This window comes from Tenrec ecaudatus, chromosome 3, assembly GCF_050624435.1.
Source record: "Tenrec ecaudatus isolate mTenEca1 chromosome 3, mTenEca1.hap1, whole genome shotgun sequence".
NCBI classification, from domain to species: domain Eukaryota; kingdom Metazoa; phylum Chordata; class Mammalia; order Afrosoricida; family Tenrecidae; genus Tenrec; species Tenrec ecaudatus.
In genome coordinates, this window is record NC_134532.1 from 209841886 (window position 1) to 209858915 (window position 17030).

The following is a 17030-nucleotide window of genomic DNA, read 5'->3' on the forward strand; positions in this document are numbered from 1 at the left end:
AGAAAGTGTATTTAGGGTTTCAGACAGAAAATAATAGCAAATAACAAGACTAAAGGTAGAAACAGATTGAGTGTCTTTAAAGTGTAGACACCTTTCCTGATTTTAAACCATGTGATATCCCTTTGCTCTGTTCGCATAACAGTTTCTTCATCCATGTACAAGTTCCACATGAAAGCAATGGTGCGTTCTGAAGTTCTTCTCAAAGCTATCCATAGTTTGTGATAAACCACAGTGCTAAATGCCTTAGCAGAGTCACTGAAACACAGGTAAGCATCTTTCTGATGTTCTCTGCTTTTGGCTCAACTCCATGCCCTGTTCTGAACCTGGCCTGCACCTCTGGCAGTTCTCTGTCAATGTACGGCTACAACGATTGCTAGATGATCTTCAGAAAAATTTTACATGCATGTGATATTAATGGTGTTGTTTTATAACATGTTAGGTGACCATTGGAATGATTTAAAAGCAGGAAAGGTGTGTGGTCAGAGTTGCGTCCTCTCATGATATTTATCCAATCCATATGTTGATCAAATGATAAAAGAATCTATATTATATAGAGAATGAAGCAAAGGATTGGAAAGGAGGCTTATGGACTATCTGCCATATGAAGATAGCAAAGTTGACTTGTTGAAAGTCAGAACGTTAAACACTTGCAGATGAAAGTCAAGGATTACAGTCTTCAGTATGGACTAGAGCTCAGTGCAGAGAAGGCCCAAATCCTCACAACTGGATCAATAGTGAGATCACGATAAATGTCCCAAAAACGAGGTTCTCAAGGCTTTCATCTTGCTTGACTCCACAATCAGTGCTCCTGGAAGTAGCAGTGAAGAGCTCAAATGATGGATTGCATTAGGTAAATGTGCTGCACAAGACCTTTTGGAAGTATTGAAAAGCAAGGATGTTACTTTGAGGACTAAAGTGCCCCCTGATCCATTGTATTAAGAATTGCTTCGCATACGTGTGCAAGTTGCACATTGAATGAGGAAACCAAAGAAGAATCAAAGTATTTGAATGATGGACTGCCATACAAACAGTCACACCTGTCTTGGAAGAAGTACAGCCAGAATACGTCTTAGAAACAAGGAAGGTGAGACTTTGTCTTATGTATTTTGAACATATTAAGGGAGTCCCATCTGTAAGGAAGGGCATCTTGCTTGGTAGATGAACAGCAATAAAGAAAACTGCCCTGGACAAGAGGGACTGACACAGTCACCGCAATACTGCGCTCAAACACACAAACAACTGCGAGGGTGGAACAGATCAGGCGATGCTTCCTTCTGTTGTACATAACATGTTAAAAGTCGGTGCCCGACTGATGGCACCCAATGACAACCCAGCGTGGACAAAGGATGATTTTGGTCACTAGAGTAGGCAGGGGAGGGAGTAAAGTAGAGATTGAAGAAAAGCAGCAGAATCTATATTTTGAAAACCAGGTGGAAGATTCTAGATTTTAAATGTCGTAGACGTATTTCTGTGGGGTTGCCTCTCTCATCTCTCGGTCTGTCATTCTGCGGTAGCTTGCACGTTGCTGTGATATAATCTTGCTTACTGAAAGTAAGAGGACTTATTGAAGATCAAGGATGGCAGTCTTCGGTATAAATTGCAACTCAATCTCAAGAAAGTGGAAATCCCCATAACTAGACCCAAAGCGAGTTTCATAAGAAATTCATAAAAGAGTCAAGCTGTTGATGATTTAATTTTACTTGGATTCACAATCAACTCTCATGGAAGCAACACTCAAGTATCACTGATTTGGACAAATCAGCTGCTGCTGCTTAAAAAAGAAAGTGCTAAAGGGAAAGGTTTTACTTTGAGGACTAAGGTACACCTACCCCCAGCCATAGCCTTTTTAATAGGCTCAGGTATGAATAAGAAAGCCCGAGGAAGAATCGTGCATTTGAATCATGGTGCCGCGGAAGACTATGGAGAGTGCTATGGATACCTGATGAACAGGCAGATCTGTCTTGATGAAGCACAGCCAGGATGTTCTTTAGAATCGCCGACGGCAAAACTCAGGTTCTCCTACTGTGAGCACGTTCTCAGGAGCTATCCGTCCCTGGGACAGAACATCACGCTGGGTAAGGCAGAGGTTAGTGAAAAAGGGAAACTCCGTCTCGAGATGGGCTGACACCGTGGGTAGGACGATGAGTCCCAACACACGAACTGTGAGAGTGGTGCCGAACCGGGCAGTGTTTGTTCACTGTGCTCCACATCAGCTTGCCGAGGCAGCCTCAATGGCAATTAACCGCAGCAGCAGCTGCAAAGCTTGCACAACACAAACGTGATCTGAGATCCCGCTTTCCCTCTCGGGCTGCTGGGCTTTCGCTGTGCAAGGTGAGCATGCGGGTTCAGAACGAGAAGGCGCGGGCTGCATCCTCCAAACCACAGAGACCCGAGAGAGGTTGGCAAGAGGGCTAGCTCACTGGGCGGCGGCGGTTCAGTGATTGGATTTTTGCCATATCTGAGGGAGATCTGGATTCAATCCCTGATCATGCAAGCCTTCACCTACCCATCTGTCAGTGGCGGCTGTCATGTTGCTATGATGCTGAACAGGTTTCTGGGGAGCTCCCAGATGAAGAGCCCAGAAAGCCCAGGAAATCAAGCTGGAAATATCAGGCCATGATTAGACGATGGAACACATCATGGTGACCTTGTGCATGATGCCATCGTGAGTCAGGAGCCCGTTTGGAGGCAGCGCTCAAAACAATGGAAATAGTTGAATTGGAGCTATTTGGGCGTGGACTTGGTAGAATTGATACTTCTAGTATGAGGGAGCTTCCAAAAGTTTGTGGGGAAATTCGATTATCTTTTAATTCAAAGAGCCCACTTCTATAAGAAACTCACTGCTATCTGATGGATTCCAACTCATAGCCACCCTATAGGTCAGGGTAGCACTGCCCTTAGGGTTCTGAGATTGTAACTCTTTACAGAAGTAGAAAGCCTTGTCCATCTGCAAAGAGGCTGGTGGTTCTGAACTGTTGACCTTGTGGTTAATAGCTCAATGTGTAACTATTATGCCATCAGGATTTCATAATTCTATAAGAAGAGAAGATATATATATATATATATATATATATATATATATATATATATCGGCTAAGGTTTCAGCATTGTCTTGTAAACCACAATGTCAGTAATTTGAACCTAGCAGATGCTCTGCAGGATAAAGGTGAGAATTTGTGCATCAGTAAAGATAGACAGCTTCAGAAACCCCATGGGGAATTTACTCTGCCCCCATAGATTTTATAGCAGAGGGTGATAGGGAACTAATTTGGAATAGGGCATGGTATGATTTTCTACTTCCATATCTTGGTCATAATCTTGCGGATCCATATTTATCACTGTGAAGTGGCTGAGCCCGTCTCCAACAGTTGCCTCTGTTTTTGCCCCCGGCCTTGCATGATACAATTTGTATTGGACAGAAGGAAGGCATGGACAGGGGTACAAAATGCGAATATGCCTCTTAACATGTCTCCCAAAGAATGTGGTGAGCTTCAGAAATGAGCTTAGAGAGTCAGCCAGGCCCCTGGTCAGCACATCCTGCTCGCTCAGGAAAAGGGCAAGCACAAAATATTTACAGTCACGGAGAAATGGCCTCATAAAAATGCATCAGGGTGTGTGCCCGGAGTGAAGACTTGGATGAAAAAAACGCCGTGTTTATATACTGTTACACTAAAAAGATTCACACCTCATCAAATTGTCAGACTTGTTTTGCTGGCAGCAATGAGATTTCTTCCCCCTGTAAGGCAGTAATAGCTCTCGGCAGAGCACTGCGCATGCTGTCTCATTAACCCTTCCCCGCTCTCAGAGAGGTGTGTGGTGAGGGGTATGGTTGCTGTCGTTTCCAAAGAGATAGAACAAGGTTCACTGCCCCCAACACCCCTCTGCCCTGCTGACATTGTTCCCCGAATGACACAGGATTCTTTCATGGCCTGAATTGTTCCCCCACCCCACCCTGCCAAATATATGCTAAAAGTTCTAACCCTTTGTACATGAATGTGTTCTTGTTAAGAAAATAATTTATAAGTTACCAAGAGTTCATGAGGTAGGGTGGGTGGGGGAGGGAGGGTAAATGGGGAGCTGATACCAAGGGCTCAAGTAGAAAGAAAATGTTTTGAGAATGATGATGGCAACAAATGTACAAATGTGCTCGACACAATGAATGGATGGATAGATTGTGATAAGAGTTGTATGAGCCCCCAATAAAATGATTAATAAAAAGAAAGGAGTCTTCAAAGAACCTGTCCATTAAGTTGATGTGTGGTCATACTGGAGGAGGGTGGGGCCTAATTCCAATTCCACGGTGTCTTTATAAAAGAGAGCTGCCCTGTGAAGAGACGGGCAGTGATTGGAGGGATTTACAAGCCAGGAAATACCCAGAATCTCTGGCCATCCTCAGAAGCTAGGAGAGAGTATGGGACACGTTTGCCTCGCCCTCAGGGTCCTTGGAAGGCAGTCACATGAAACCCTTATTTTAGACTCATCATTCCAGAACTACGAGGCAATGCATAGCTGATAAAAACCCAAACCGATTCGCTGCCACTGAGTCGATGCCAACTCATCGTGCCCCTGTAGGGCAGAGTAGAAGTGCCCCCGCGCGTGTCTGGATCCAATGCCCAGTCTGTCTCCTGTGCAGTTGCTGGTGGCTTCCAACTGCTGACCTTCGTCGTTAGCCGTCCCACGGGTGACCACTATGTCACATCTGTCAAGTCTCCCAATTTGCAGCACTTGATAAGGATTTCCCTAAGAGACTGGGAGGTCGTCGATGGTGCAAATGGTGACTGAGCTCACCTGCTATTGAAAGGTTGTCAGATTGCGTTCACCAGGTGGCTTGGGCAAAAAACAAAAAACAAAAAGATCTGAGTCTCTGCTTCTGCTTCATCAGTCAGTGAAAATCCCGTGGATCCTATCCTACTCTGACACACGAAGGGTTGCCATGAGTACTCACAGAGCATCTGGTCATTGATGGGGCATCCGAAATGAGTATGCTGGCCTCTGCCCTCCCGTGTTTGAAGTTTGATTAGTTCACCATGACGCTGGGTCTCTTCTTCCTTCGCTCCACACTTCCGTGTTCCACTGTGCTGAGGAGGCAAGAGAACCCCAGGGCAGGGAACCCTAGAGGAAGGAACATTTTCCAAGGCTTCTCAACTTCTCCACGGAGGATCTGGACCCAGCTCGCCAATTTCCTCCTCTCAGAAAAGCAGGATGAGCAAGGGCTCTAGGCTGCTTTAAATCCTGCAGAGTCGTGAGTGGATGATTGGATATATGTCTTCTAACCGTAGCCTTTGTTCCTCCCACCACATGACCCTCATTTTCCTCAGGGATCTAGGTTAAAAAAGTTGAAGAAAATACTGATTGGATTGTATGGTTTTGCTGTGAGTGATTTCCATGCGGCTGGGTAAAAAGTGAGTCATTTCAGAAGCAGTGAGGGGACTTTCTCCACCAGTACAAGTCAGGGGTGCAGTGTGCCATGTCGATCTTGGGATTCATGCACCGTGAACCTCCTTGATCCAGGAGACAGCTATGACACCAGAGGAGTAGCAGAGGAGCAATAGCAGCAGGAACCAGAGCACGAGACACAATGGTGGGATTGCCAGCCCCCAGAGCCATGTCACTGAATGCTTTGGGGAAGGAGACTGGCCTATAGAGTGAGGTGCCTCTAGACATTTAATTGGGGGAGCTGTATTTTCTGAGCTGTGGGGCTAAAGCTGAGTGCTTCCTGGTTAAGGAACACAGCAGAATGGCATGCCACTTGGGCATTTATTAGCAGGCCCACATGAACTTTGTAACATTACCTGAGCAGGACAGACACCATGTCAAGAGGCTGAGGACCAGAGAAAGCCTTACCTGCCAGCAAGGCAGAGGAGCCTGCACGGACTAAATAACTGTATCCTGAGCATTTCTCTCATGAATTGCAACCCGTTAACCTCCTCAACAAACCCCTTAATTATAATCACTGGCTGTGAGTTCTGTGTGGCTATTTCACTGAATTATAGAACCTATCTGAAAAAGTAGATAGAACTGTGAGACAGAGCAAATGTCTACTGAATGTCAATATGTTTGGCTGGCTTCACTAGAGAAATCCATCCAAGGAAACATATATGTGTAAGCAAGCTTTATACCAAGAGGTAATTATGCATCAATAAAACATCCCAGCCCAGCCCAACTCCAGTCCGGAAGTCTGATACTAGTCCACAGGTCCCTCTTCAGACTCACATAGCCACATGCAATGATGCAGATGCAGGGAGATCACAGGCCGGTGGGAGGTGCAGAGTTGGGTGGATGCAATGGTGTTGGCCACATCACAGGACTCATGCAGAAGAGAAGAGAGAGCAGTAAATGTGCCTGTCACACAAAAGGATTATTCCATCCTTGCTTGTTCCCTCTGTCTCTTCCACAACCACAGACTTGGATGATTTTAAATAATCCTGTCAGAAAACAAATCCAAGTTTGTCTATTGTATTAGCTTCTCCTATCTCTTTACTTGTGATTTGGCATATGCGTATTTTCCAAGGTAGATGATTTCTTTTTCAGTTTCACCTCTCTTTCTGTAGGTCACACTCCTTAACTACATGTAAGGAGGTCATTCAAGTCACATTATTCAACGTTCTTGGTAGTAGGAAGAACCTTAATGCTAATTGACTGACTGATTGACATGAATGGGAGCCAAGAGTTGCTACTTGTGTACTTATAACTGCCCCTCCCCAAATGCCTGTCACATCATTGGGCCTTAGTTGCCTTTTCTTTTGATGAATATAAATATTTAAAAGTTTGAAATCAAATGAGATCATTACTATGAAGTATTTAACTTCCTTATTGCCTGGCAATAACAAAATTCAAACCCATTGCCCTACAGTCTTTTCTGGCTCATAGTTAGAGTATAGAGTATATAATAACTTAGTATAGAGGAGAACTGCCCCATTTGGTTTGCAAGGATATAAATCGTTACAGAAGCAGACTGCAGAAAACAGGGCTTCCAGAGCAGTTTATTATGCTCAGACAGCACCTGCCCATGGGCTAAGAATAGAACACAGGGTTTGGTTTAAAAGCAGGAAAGTGTATGTCAAGATACTTATTCATTCTGTATGCTGAGAAAACCAGGCAAGAAGTTAGATTCCTTGAAGCTGAGTGAAACATCAAGACTAGAGCAAAATTCATTAACACTGTGTGATATGCAAATGCCTGTGGAACTCTGAGAGGGGCTGAAATACTTGTTGGTGAAGAACCTAGTCCTTGATATAGTTTCTAATTCTTTGTAATGAAAACAGAAATCCTCACAACCGGACTAGATAACATCGGGCTAAATGGAAAAAAAGACGGAAGTGGCCAAGCATTTCAGTTTACTTGGATTCACAATCAATATATAGGCAGTTTAAAAAGTCAATGGATGCCCTGCACCACAGGAATCTGCAAAAGTCCGCTTTCAAGTGCTAAAGAGCCAAGATGTCGCTGTGAGGAAGAGATGGTATTTTTAGTTGCCTTATCAGCGGGGGAAAGCTGGAGAATGAATAAATTAGACCAAAGAAGAATTGTTGCATTTGAAATACGGTGTTGCAGAGGAATATTGAAAATGGTATCGTCTTCCAGAAGGATACGGATACAGCCGTCTACATTTACCTGTTTCAGTTTTCATAGAAAATTAAGTTGTTTCCTTTTTGTTGTTGTATCTGGTGTTTCTATCAACATTACGAAATGACCTTGTGGTACATTGTTAAACACTATTTCTATGTATTCATGTTTCTATCAATAGTATTAAAGTGCCTTATGGGCTAGATAGAGTCTTTGTACGATATATGCCAGTGGGTGAAAGTTATGTGTCATGGGATTTGGATGTCTTCAGTTTTACTACATAATATCATCAGATTGCTTTGTACAAGGTAGTTAAATCTGATTGACTCATATCCTTATCAACATATAGTATTTTCAGACTTGAATTTTCCCAATGTTTTACAATAAATGGTTTAATTTGTATTAATATGGTTATTAGTGAATTGCACACACTTAATTATTTATTAGTCTTTAAGTCTTCTCTAAGGTAAATATTCACTCAAGATTTACCCCATATTAAAAAAATTAATTATTTACCTTTTACTTATTGATGAATGTTTCTCTACAATCATCTGGATCCTAAGATGCCCTTACCCGATAGAGTCTCAAAAAGCTCCCAAAGAAATTCCATTATTTTAAAATTCAACTTTTCCACACACTTTCTGAAGCTTCCCTGTAGATTCCCAAACATCTTCTCTCAGTTTGTGGCCTGTCATGTCTGTTTCTTCACTTTCTTTATGAATGAACATATGTTCTTAATATCTCCAAGAATATCATTCATTTCCTCATGATTTGTGCATTCTACATCTTTCTTTCTTTCTTTCTTTCTTTCTTTCTTTCTTTCTTTCTTTCTTTCTTTTTTTTTAGTTCAAGGATCGTTTGTTGACCTTTAGAAGTGTTTTCCAGTCCAGTCTGTTGGGGCACCAGGCCCTGGCCCCAAAGTCCATCTTCAGCATTCCCTGGGGACCTTGCCACTCCATTCCCTTGCTGTTCCGCTGCACTCCCCCAGTGATTTGCCTCAGTGTGGCGGGATAAGATGGGGGGCAATTCCCACACTGTGTCTCCAGTGCTGTTCCCCACAGGGCCATGGGTCAGTGAGGGGCATCATGTCTCTTAGTGGGCCTGGCCATGTGGTCCTCTCTGTGGACTGGCTGCTCTAATTGGGATCATCATCCTCAAGTCCTGGAGGGCCAGGAGGTGCTCCACTCTCTCCTATTCCCCCCTTCATCTGCTCCCATTTGCTCTGATAAGATATGTCCCTCTCCCAGAGCTGCAGATTCAATGCCGTCCTTTGAAATAAATTCTTCTGGGGGAGGGGCAGTCATCCACTTATTATTTGGGACTGGGGCCAGCCCCCCCCTGCCCCCCTGAGACCTCTCCACTGGGTCCCTACTCCATGCCAGTATGTTGCATTCACACCTTGGGGCACTGGCTTGAAGTCTGGTCTCTCTTTCCTTGTGGAGATATAAACAACACCCTCCCTTCCATTTCTTATTTAGTAAGGCTTCCCTATCCAGATGTCATAGTAGTTCCTATGTGATATTCCAGAAGTTTTTTAGTCTTTGATTTTTTGATTTAAATAGCTAATCCACCTGGAATTGATTTTGTGTATGGTGTGAGATAATGAGAAAAATTTGTTTTTAACAATATGAAACATCAAGTGCTTTAGGGCAATTTATTGAATATATATCTTTGACATTGATCTGCATCACTGGCTCTGTCATAAATAAAATCTCTATATATGTAAGGATCTGTTTCTGGACTCTTAATCTCATGCATTTATTTTTCAGTCAGTAGACCACCATCTGGCTTTAATTACCATCACCTAATGCTAAGTATTCAGAAAGGCAATTTCCACATTGTTCTTCTTCTGCAGTATTTTGGTTATCCTTGGCCTTTTGGACTTTCCTATGAAATATTTTAAGTTAGCTTGCCACATTTTTCAAAAAATAACTCTTGGAAATTTCTTAGCATTATATCGATCAATTTGGATTTATAGAACACGTAAAGAAGCAACAAAATATGCTTTGCTGTCCATGAACATTACAAATTATTTCTTTAATTTTGTTTTACTTAAAAATTCTTTAATAAAGCTTTGTACACTGATGAAACATAGAGCTTTCCTCTGGTTCCTGAATGCTTCCTCCCCCCAACTATCATAACCCTAATTCTACCTTACAAATCTGGCTAGACCAGATCATGTACATGGACACAGATAAGAGCTGCAAACACAGGGAATACAGGACAGAGAAACTCCTCAGGACCAATATTGAGAGTAGCCATACCAAGAGGATAAGGGTAAGGTGGGGAGAGAAAGAGGAAACCAATCACAACGATATACTTATAACCCCCTTCCAAGGGGGTGGACAACAGAGAAGGGGGTGGGCAGAGATATTGGACAGTACAAGACATGAAAAAAATAATAATTTATAAATTATCAAGGGTTCATGATGGAGAGAGAAAGGGAGATGGAGGGTAAAATGAGGAGCTGATATCAAGTGCTCAGTGAGAAAGAAAATGCTTTGAAAATGATGCTACCAATATATGTACAAATGTGCTTGAGACAATGGGTAGATGTATTGATTGTGAAAAGAGTTGTATGAGCCCCAAATAAAATGATAAAAAATAAAGCTCTATAACATTTTCCATAAAGCCCTGTACTCTTTATATTATTTCAATTTACTATTATAAATTGCTCATGTTTAAAAAATACTTCCTGATTTTCAAATGAATATATTTTAAAATTAGTTTACATCAGGACCATGGGATCACATATATACTGAGAGATAGCATATGATCAAGAGCTAATGATCTTGATGGTAGAAATCCAGGCTACACTAAAGGCAACAGTGGGAAACAAGATTCCAGCCATTGATAGTGCTACAGGGAGCAGCAATGGAGGCTGACATATATAGAACCTCCTCTTGCTTGTCTACTGTCATGGGCGGGAATCATGTCTGCCTCCTCACCTCGTCTGACACCTATGCTTCCTCCAACAGCACTCTGCGTCTCAGCTGGGTTTAATATTTCATTGCAAAGGCCACGCAGAACTCATAGACAACACTCACAATTAAGTGTACTGATGAAGGGAGTAATAAATAAGGAAGTAAATAAGACCAGCCTACAATAAGGATACAGTCATTGGTCCATGACAACCCCTCTCCTCAGCCAGCAGCCCAGGCCTCAGGGGAAGTGTTCTCAGCCACATGGCAACCAAGTCTCTGTCTCTCAGTCACCTGGCTTCTTGGTCTTTGTTTTCCTGAACCCGAAATGCAGCCTCTTGCTGTACTCCATTATCCCGTGGTCTAATTATACTTTAACCTAATTACATCCACCACAATTGACTAGGGGCACGGCAAGGGAGGCTTGTGGGGAAATGGATACCTAACAACAATGAGTACGGAAAAGAAGAACATTTTCTGAAGTTGATTGTGGTGATGCTTGTACAACTCTTCTTAGCATGCTTTAACTATTACATCTTATTATATGTGAAAGATCCCTTAATGTGTAAAACATGCCACTGGATTGCACAGTGAAAATGAAAAGCATATTTTCTACAATAAATTATTAAAGGAAGTGAAAGAGTGCAGTTATGCTTTGGTTAGACCTTGAAAATATTGAGCTAAGTGAAAGAAGCCAGGCAATAAAGTGTTATTATGTGATTCCATTCATATGAAATATCTGGAATTGGTCTATCTATTGGGACACAAAGCAGACTACTCATGTCCAAGGTTTTGAATGAGGCAAGAATGAGGAATAACTGTTAATGGATGTGGATTTCCTTTGCGGTGATGAATGCCAATTAAGGATACTAGAGGGCCATCTCAGACCTCCTCTGCCTTCCCTATTGCCATGCCTCCATGGACCATTACCTATTATCTCTCATTACCTATTCTGACACCAGCCATTCCTCCCACACCACTCTACTTTTATGCTGGGTTCCACAATTCATTGCAGTAGTCATACACAACTCATAGAGGATACTCACAATTAATGGGTTTTATTAAGGAAGTTATACGTTACTGTAAATCAGGATCGGCAAACAGTAAGAATAGTCATCATTCTTCTCAGCTAGCAGTCACGTCTCTCTCTGGGTCTCAGTGTCTCAGCTACATGGAAGCCCTGTCCCTCTCTGGTTCTTAATTCCTCAGTCACTGGGTCCCTTGACTTTGCCCACCATGGGCCAGGAAGCCAGCCTACTTGCCACTCTGTCTCACAATTCCATAGTCTTGGGCCAGAAAAGGAGAAGGTACCTATAGACTCAATGCTGTTCCTTTGAGTCTCCATGTCACAGTTGGTGATGTGCCTAGTCTCAGCAGCCTCTGCCATTTCAGACAGAGGTCACGACCATGCTTTTCCAAGGTCTGTGGGGTTTCTCTCTTCTCATACTGATTTGAAGATGGCTCATCTTTAGAGCTGAAGAGTGATAACTAATAGCGACCAATTTGCATAGTCTCACCCAATCACTTGGTGGGAATTACAAAAACTTGGGTAGAAGATACACATTAACAAACAAACAAACAAACACAAAACTTCACTCCAAGAGAACAACAAGGGATTTAAAATCGATGGTGAGGAGGGCGTAGAATGCCTGGCAGGCTCTCATCAAGTTCAATGCCACCTAGAGGAATTACTGAGAGCTGAAGGAAGGTCGAACATGATAGGGAGACAGGAGGAAAGTAAAAGGAAATAGAGGAAAGAGCTAGGAGGCAAAAGACATTTATTGAGGTATGAATATAGGTATGCATACAAATAAACATAAGATATAATGATAGGGATATAAGCCTATGTGAAAATGGTTGCATGCTAAGTATAAAGGTAGCAGATGGACTGTAGGCCTCTACTCAAGTCTTCCCTCAACACAAGAACACTTTGTTGTAATGACCTGGCATTCTCTGATGCTCATCTTTCCAATACAATCACTGAAAATGAAATGGGTGCATAAGTAAAGGTGGTGAAGAAAACTGATGGTGCCAGCTTTTACAAAATATAGCTTCTGGGGTCTTAAAGGCTTGAAGTTAAACAAGCAGCCCTCTAGCAGGGAAGCAACAAAATCCACATGGAGGAAGCACTGTGTGATCATGAAGTGTCAGGTATCAGGCATCGAACATCAGAAGATCCAAAGCAAGCGATCATATTGATGCCAATGAGGGGTATCAGAGTGGAAACCCAAAGCCTATGTGTAGACAATTGCACATCCCCCCCATAATGACCACAAGGAAGGGACTAGTCAGCCAGGGTACAGTATAGCACTGACAAAATACACAACATTCCTCTATTTCTTTATTATGTCCTCCCCCCAAATATCATGGCCTCAGGCCTATCTTACAAATCTTGCTAGACCACAGCATGTACACTGGTACAGATAGGACAGGTAAACCATTCTGGGACAATAATTGGAGTAGCAATGCTATGACGAGGGCTTGAACAACAAAACCATGGGTGAAGGAAGACAGCGGATGTTGCAAGCTATAAAAATAATAATAACCTATAATTTACTGTGGGTTCATGAGGAGAGGAGGGAACATAGTAGCCAATACCAAGGATTCAAGTAGAAAGAAAGGTTTGGAAAATGATGATGGCAACATAAGTGAAATGTGCTTGACACAATTGATGTATGAATTGTTATAAAGGTTGTAAGAGTCTCCAACAAAATTATTTATAAAAAATAAAAATAAAATAAAACATCAAGAAATATTTACACAAAAATAACAAGAAAAGGAAAATGGAAGAAGGTAGAAATGAAGCGTCCCCTGTGTTCATATCAGAAAGGACTCTTTAAAAAACAAACCTTTCATGCTATAAGATACTGGGGCACCACAATGACTTGCCCAACAGAAAGGTAGAAAGGCTGGAAGTTTTTATTTAAAGTAATCCATTTTATCGGGGCCATAATCATCCCAAACATTTTCTTTCTGCTTGACCCTCCTTCCCTCCTTTACCCTTCCACACTCCTGAACCCCAGATAATTTACAAAATCTTTTTATTTTCATATTTTACACCTTCTTCTGTCTCCCTTTACCCATGTTTCTGTTGTCCATTCCTGTGGCAGGGGGTTGGGGTGGGGTGAGGTGTGGGGGGTGTACATAGATCACTGTGATCAGTTTCTCCTTGCTTCCCCTTCTCCCCCCCCCCCCCCACTTTCCTCCTACCCTCATGGCATCGCATCACATTGCTACTCTCAATATTGATCCCGAGTGGTTTATCTGTCCTGGATTCTGTGTGTCAAGAGATCTTATTCTGTAGTAGTGTACATGCTCTGGTCTAGCCAGATTTGTAAGATAGGACTAGGGTCATGATAGTGGGGGGGGGGGAAGCATTAAAGATCTAGAAGAATGTTGTGTGTTCCGTCAGGGCTATACTGCACCCTGGCTGGTTCATTCATTTTTGTGACCCTTTAGTGAGGGGATCTGTGATTGTCTACAGATGGGCTTTGGGTCTCCATTCTGATCCCCCTCATTTGCATCAAAATGGTTGTTTGTTTGGGGTCTTCTGATGTCTGATACTTGATTCTGTTGACACCTCTTGATCACACAGTGCTTCTTCCATGTAGGCTTTGTTGCTTCCTTATTAGTTGACTGCTTGTTTAACTTCACGCCTTTAAGACCCCAGATGCTATATCTTATAGTAGCTGGGCACCATCAGTTTTCTTCACCACCTTTCTTCATGCACCCATTTTGTCTTCAGAGATCATGTTGGGAAGGTGAGCATCACAGAATGCCAGGTTATTAGAACATAGTGTTCTTGCATTGAGGGAGGACTTGGGTAGAGGCCGAATGTCTGTCTGATACCTCAATCATTAACCTATAAATATATGTACATAGACCTATATCCCTAGCATTATATATTAATATATTTACATACGCACATGCCTATATTTATTTTTCTATAAATGTCTTTTGCCTCCTAGTTCTTTCCTCTATTTCGTTCTACTTTGTTCCTGTCCTACTGTCATGTTCCACCTTCATTTGGCTGTCTGTACTTTCTCTGGGCTATCCAGGGCACAATGATACACACACTGGCTGGTGTGGTGACAATGACCCAATTGATGTGCGTGAAATTGGAGGCAAAGTATGCATGAGAGGAGAGATAATCCGTGTGAAAATTTTGGGCCCACTCGCCATGATTGACGAATGGGAGACCGACTGGAAAGTCATTGCCATTAATGTGGATGATTCGCACGCGGCCAGTTTCAATGATATTAATTATGTCAAACGTCTGAAGCCCAGATATCTAGAAGCTACTGTGGACTGGTTCAGAAGGTACAAGATTCCCAATGGAAAACCAGAAAACCAGTTTGCTTTCAATGCAGAATTTGAAGATAAGGATTTTGCCGTTGATACTGTTAAAAGCACCCCTGACAATAGAAAGCACTGGTGACTAAGAAAACATGGAAAAGGAATCAGTTGCATGGATACAACAGTGTCAGGGAGCCCCTTCAAGTGTGACGCTGGTGCTGCCAAGGCCATTGTGGATGCTTTACCACCACTCGTTCAAATGCCCTCCTTGCCATCTATTTTAGATCTCTTGTGGTTCCCTTGTCCCTGGATTTGTTGGCTCCCCGCTCCCTTTTCCCCACCTCCACCTCCTCTCCCCTGTTCCCCCAGAACCTTTGGTCCTGTTGTCTTCTCCCAGAGATCTTTTATCATGCCTATTTAATATAGATAGATATGAAACAAAAGAAAAACAAAACTGCCCCAAATTACCCTATGAATAGTGGCAGGCCTGTCTGCTGGTACTTCATGAGTGTTTTCTAGTCTGGTCTGAAGCCGTGCCAAGCCATGCGGTCCACACTCCCCACCCCCAGGTCCAATGTCCATTTTCAGAATTCCTTGGGAATTCCCTTCATGGTATGCTCTGGTGTGGGGGTGGGTCAGATGAGGAACAATTTCCACATTGTGTCTCCAGTGCTGCCCCCATGGCGCTGTAGGTCAGTAAGTGAATGTCCTGTCTCCTGGTGAGGCCAACCCTATGGTCCTCTCTGTGCATTTGCTGCTCCACATGGGAATGTCATCCTGGAAGCTTGGTGGGCCAGGCTGCTGTTTTCTCTCTCTCTCTCTCTCTCTCTCTCTCTCTCTCTCTCTCTCTCTCTCCTTTGGTCTGGGCAGACCTGCCACACTTCCCAGGCTGCATCTTCAGTGCTGTCCTCTGTCGTGCATTCTTCTGGGAAGGAAGTTTGGCAGTTTTAACCCATCAAAGAAACACTTGACTATCTGTTTCTGTAATGAAAACCCACTGCCATCCAGTGTTTTCCAAGTACAGCAGCCACTTAGAACAACTGATGAAGCAATTCTCCTGTGTCATACTGTGTCACTCTAAGTCAAAATGCAACTTTATAACATTCAACAAAATGGTTTAATTTATCACAACCAAACTTATCTTGAATAATGCAACTCAATATGTCTAATCTTAAATTAAGTTAAATTAAATCAAATGTGTTTCCATATTAAATTGAGACTAATAATATTCATAAATGTATGTTTTTAATGAACCAAGTTAAATACATTAATAAGCCCAATTTACTCACTTAGTGATCCTGAGTTGGTTCCAACTCATAAGGACCCTACTAGACAGAATTGGTCTACTCCTTTGTATTTTTGAGACTTTAAATCTTTGTAAGAGCATAATGTCTTATCTTGTGCCTGCAGAGTGACTGGAGGTTTTGAACCACTGATCTTGTGGTTAGCAGCTCAAGAATAACAGTTCCAGAGCTCCAAAGCACTCAAATTAATACCTCAGCATATGTAATTGCACACTACATGATAATTGTTATGTTTAAGATCCAGTGTCTAGCCTCAAGGATTTAGACAAAAACATACCATGAAAAATGGCTGGTCTCCAAGGACAAGGGGGGAATGAGAATTTTTAAAAATAAAAAGTTTAAATTTTAAATTCTGCTCTTTGGACCTTCTCCCAGGTGTTGCTTAGCAACCAGTGGAGAAAAAAGAGCATTATGGTTGTTCATCTCTTCTATTCCTCAGATGGTAATGGGGACAAAGTGGATCTGAAATGCTAGGTAGAAATTAACCTTCTCCAACTATCCACCTGTCCTGGAAGGCTGGCGCTTCTGCTTCCAGTAACCTCTTTGCCTTTTCAGAGCATATCCCATTCTTGCACCTGGGTCTCGCTCTCTGCTTTAACGAGTGCAAATCAATCCCCTAATGAACTCTCCCAAAGAATGTGTTCTTCCCTGAGATTCAGAGAGACACAAGTTAAGTTCCACTGATGTCATATACCAACTCATTCGAGTTTTATGAACACTTGTATGCTGAGCCTACTTGCAGCTGTGAGGGTCCAGGATATGTTACCTTATGAATTTACTGAATCTTACTTACATACTGAGCTATTTCATTTTAACCATTCTTAAGCTGACCATAGAGTATTCTGGAGATTCCTTTCAACTCCATTTGAACTTATTCAAATTGTCTTGCTTGTTTCATAACAGAAATGTCTTCTCTGGGTTTTAAAATATTGCTGGTGGTCTT

General features: G+C 42.4%; 1 pseudogene; it reads left to right on the plus strand.

Moving 5' to 3' along the window:
* Positions 1 to 1861: 1861 nt before the first annotated feature.
* On the plus strand, positions 1862 to 16561 carry LOC142442513 (inorganic pyrophosphatase pseudogene; annotated as a pseudogene).
* Positions 16562 to 17030: the final 469 nt, after the last annotated feature.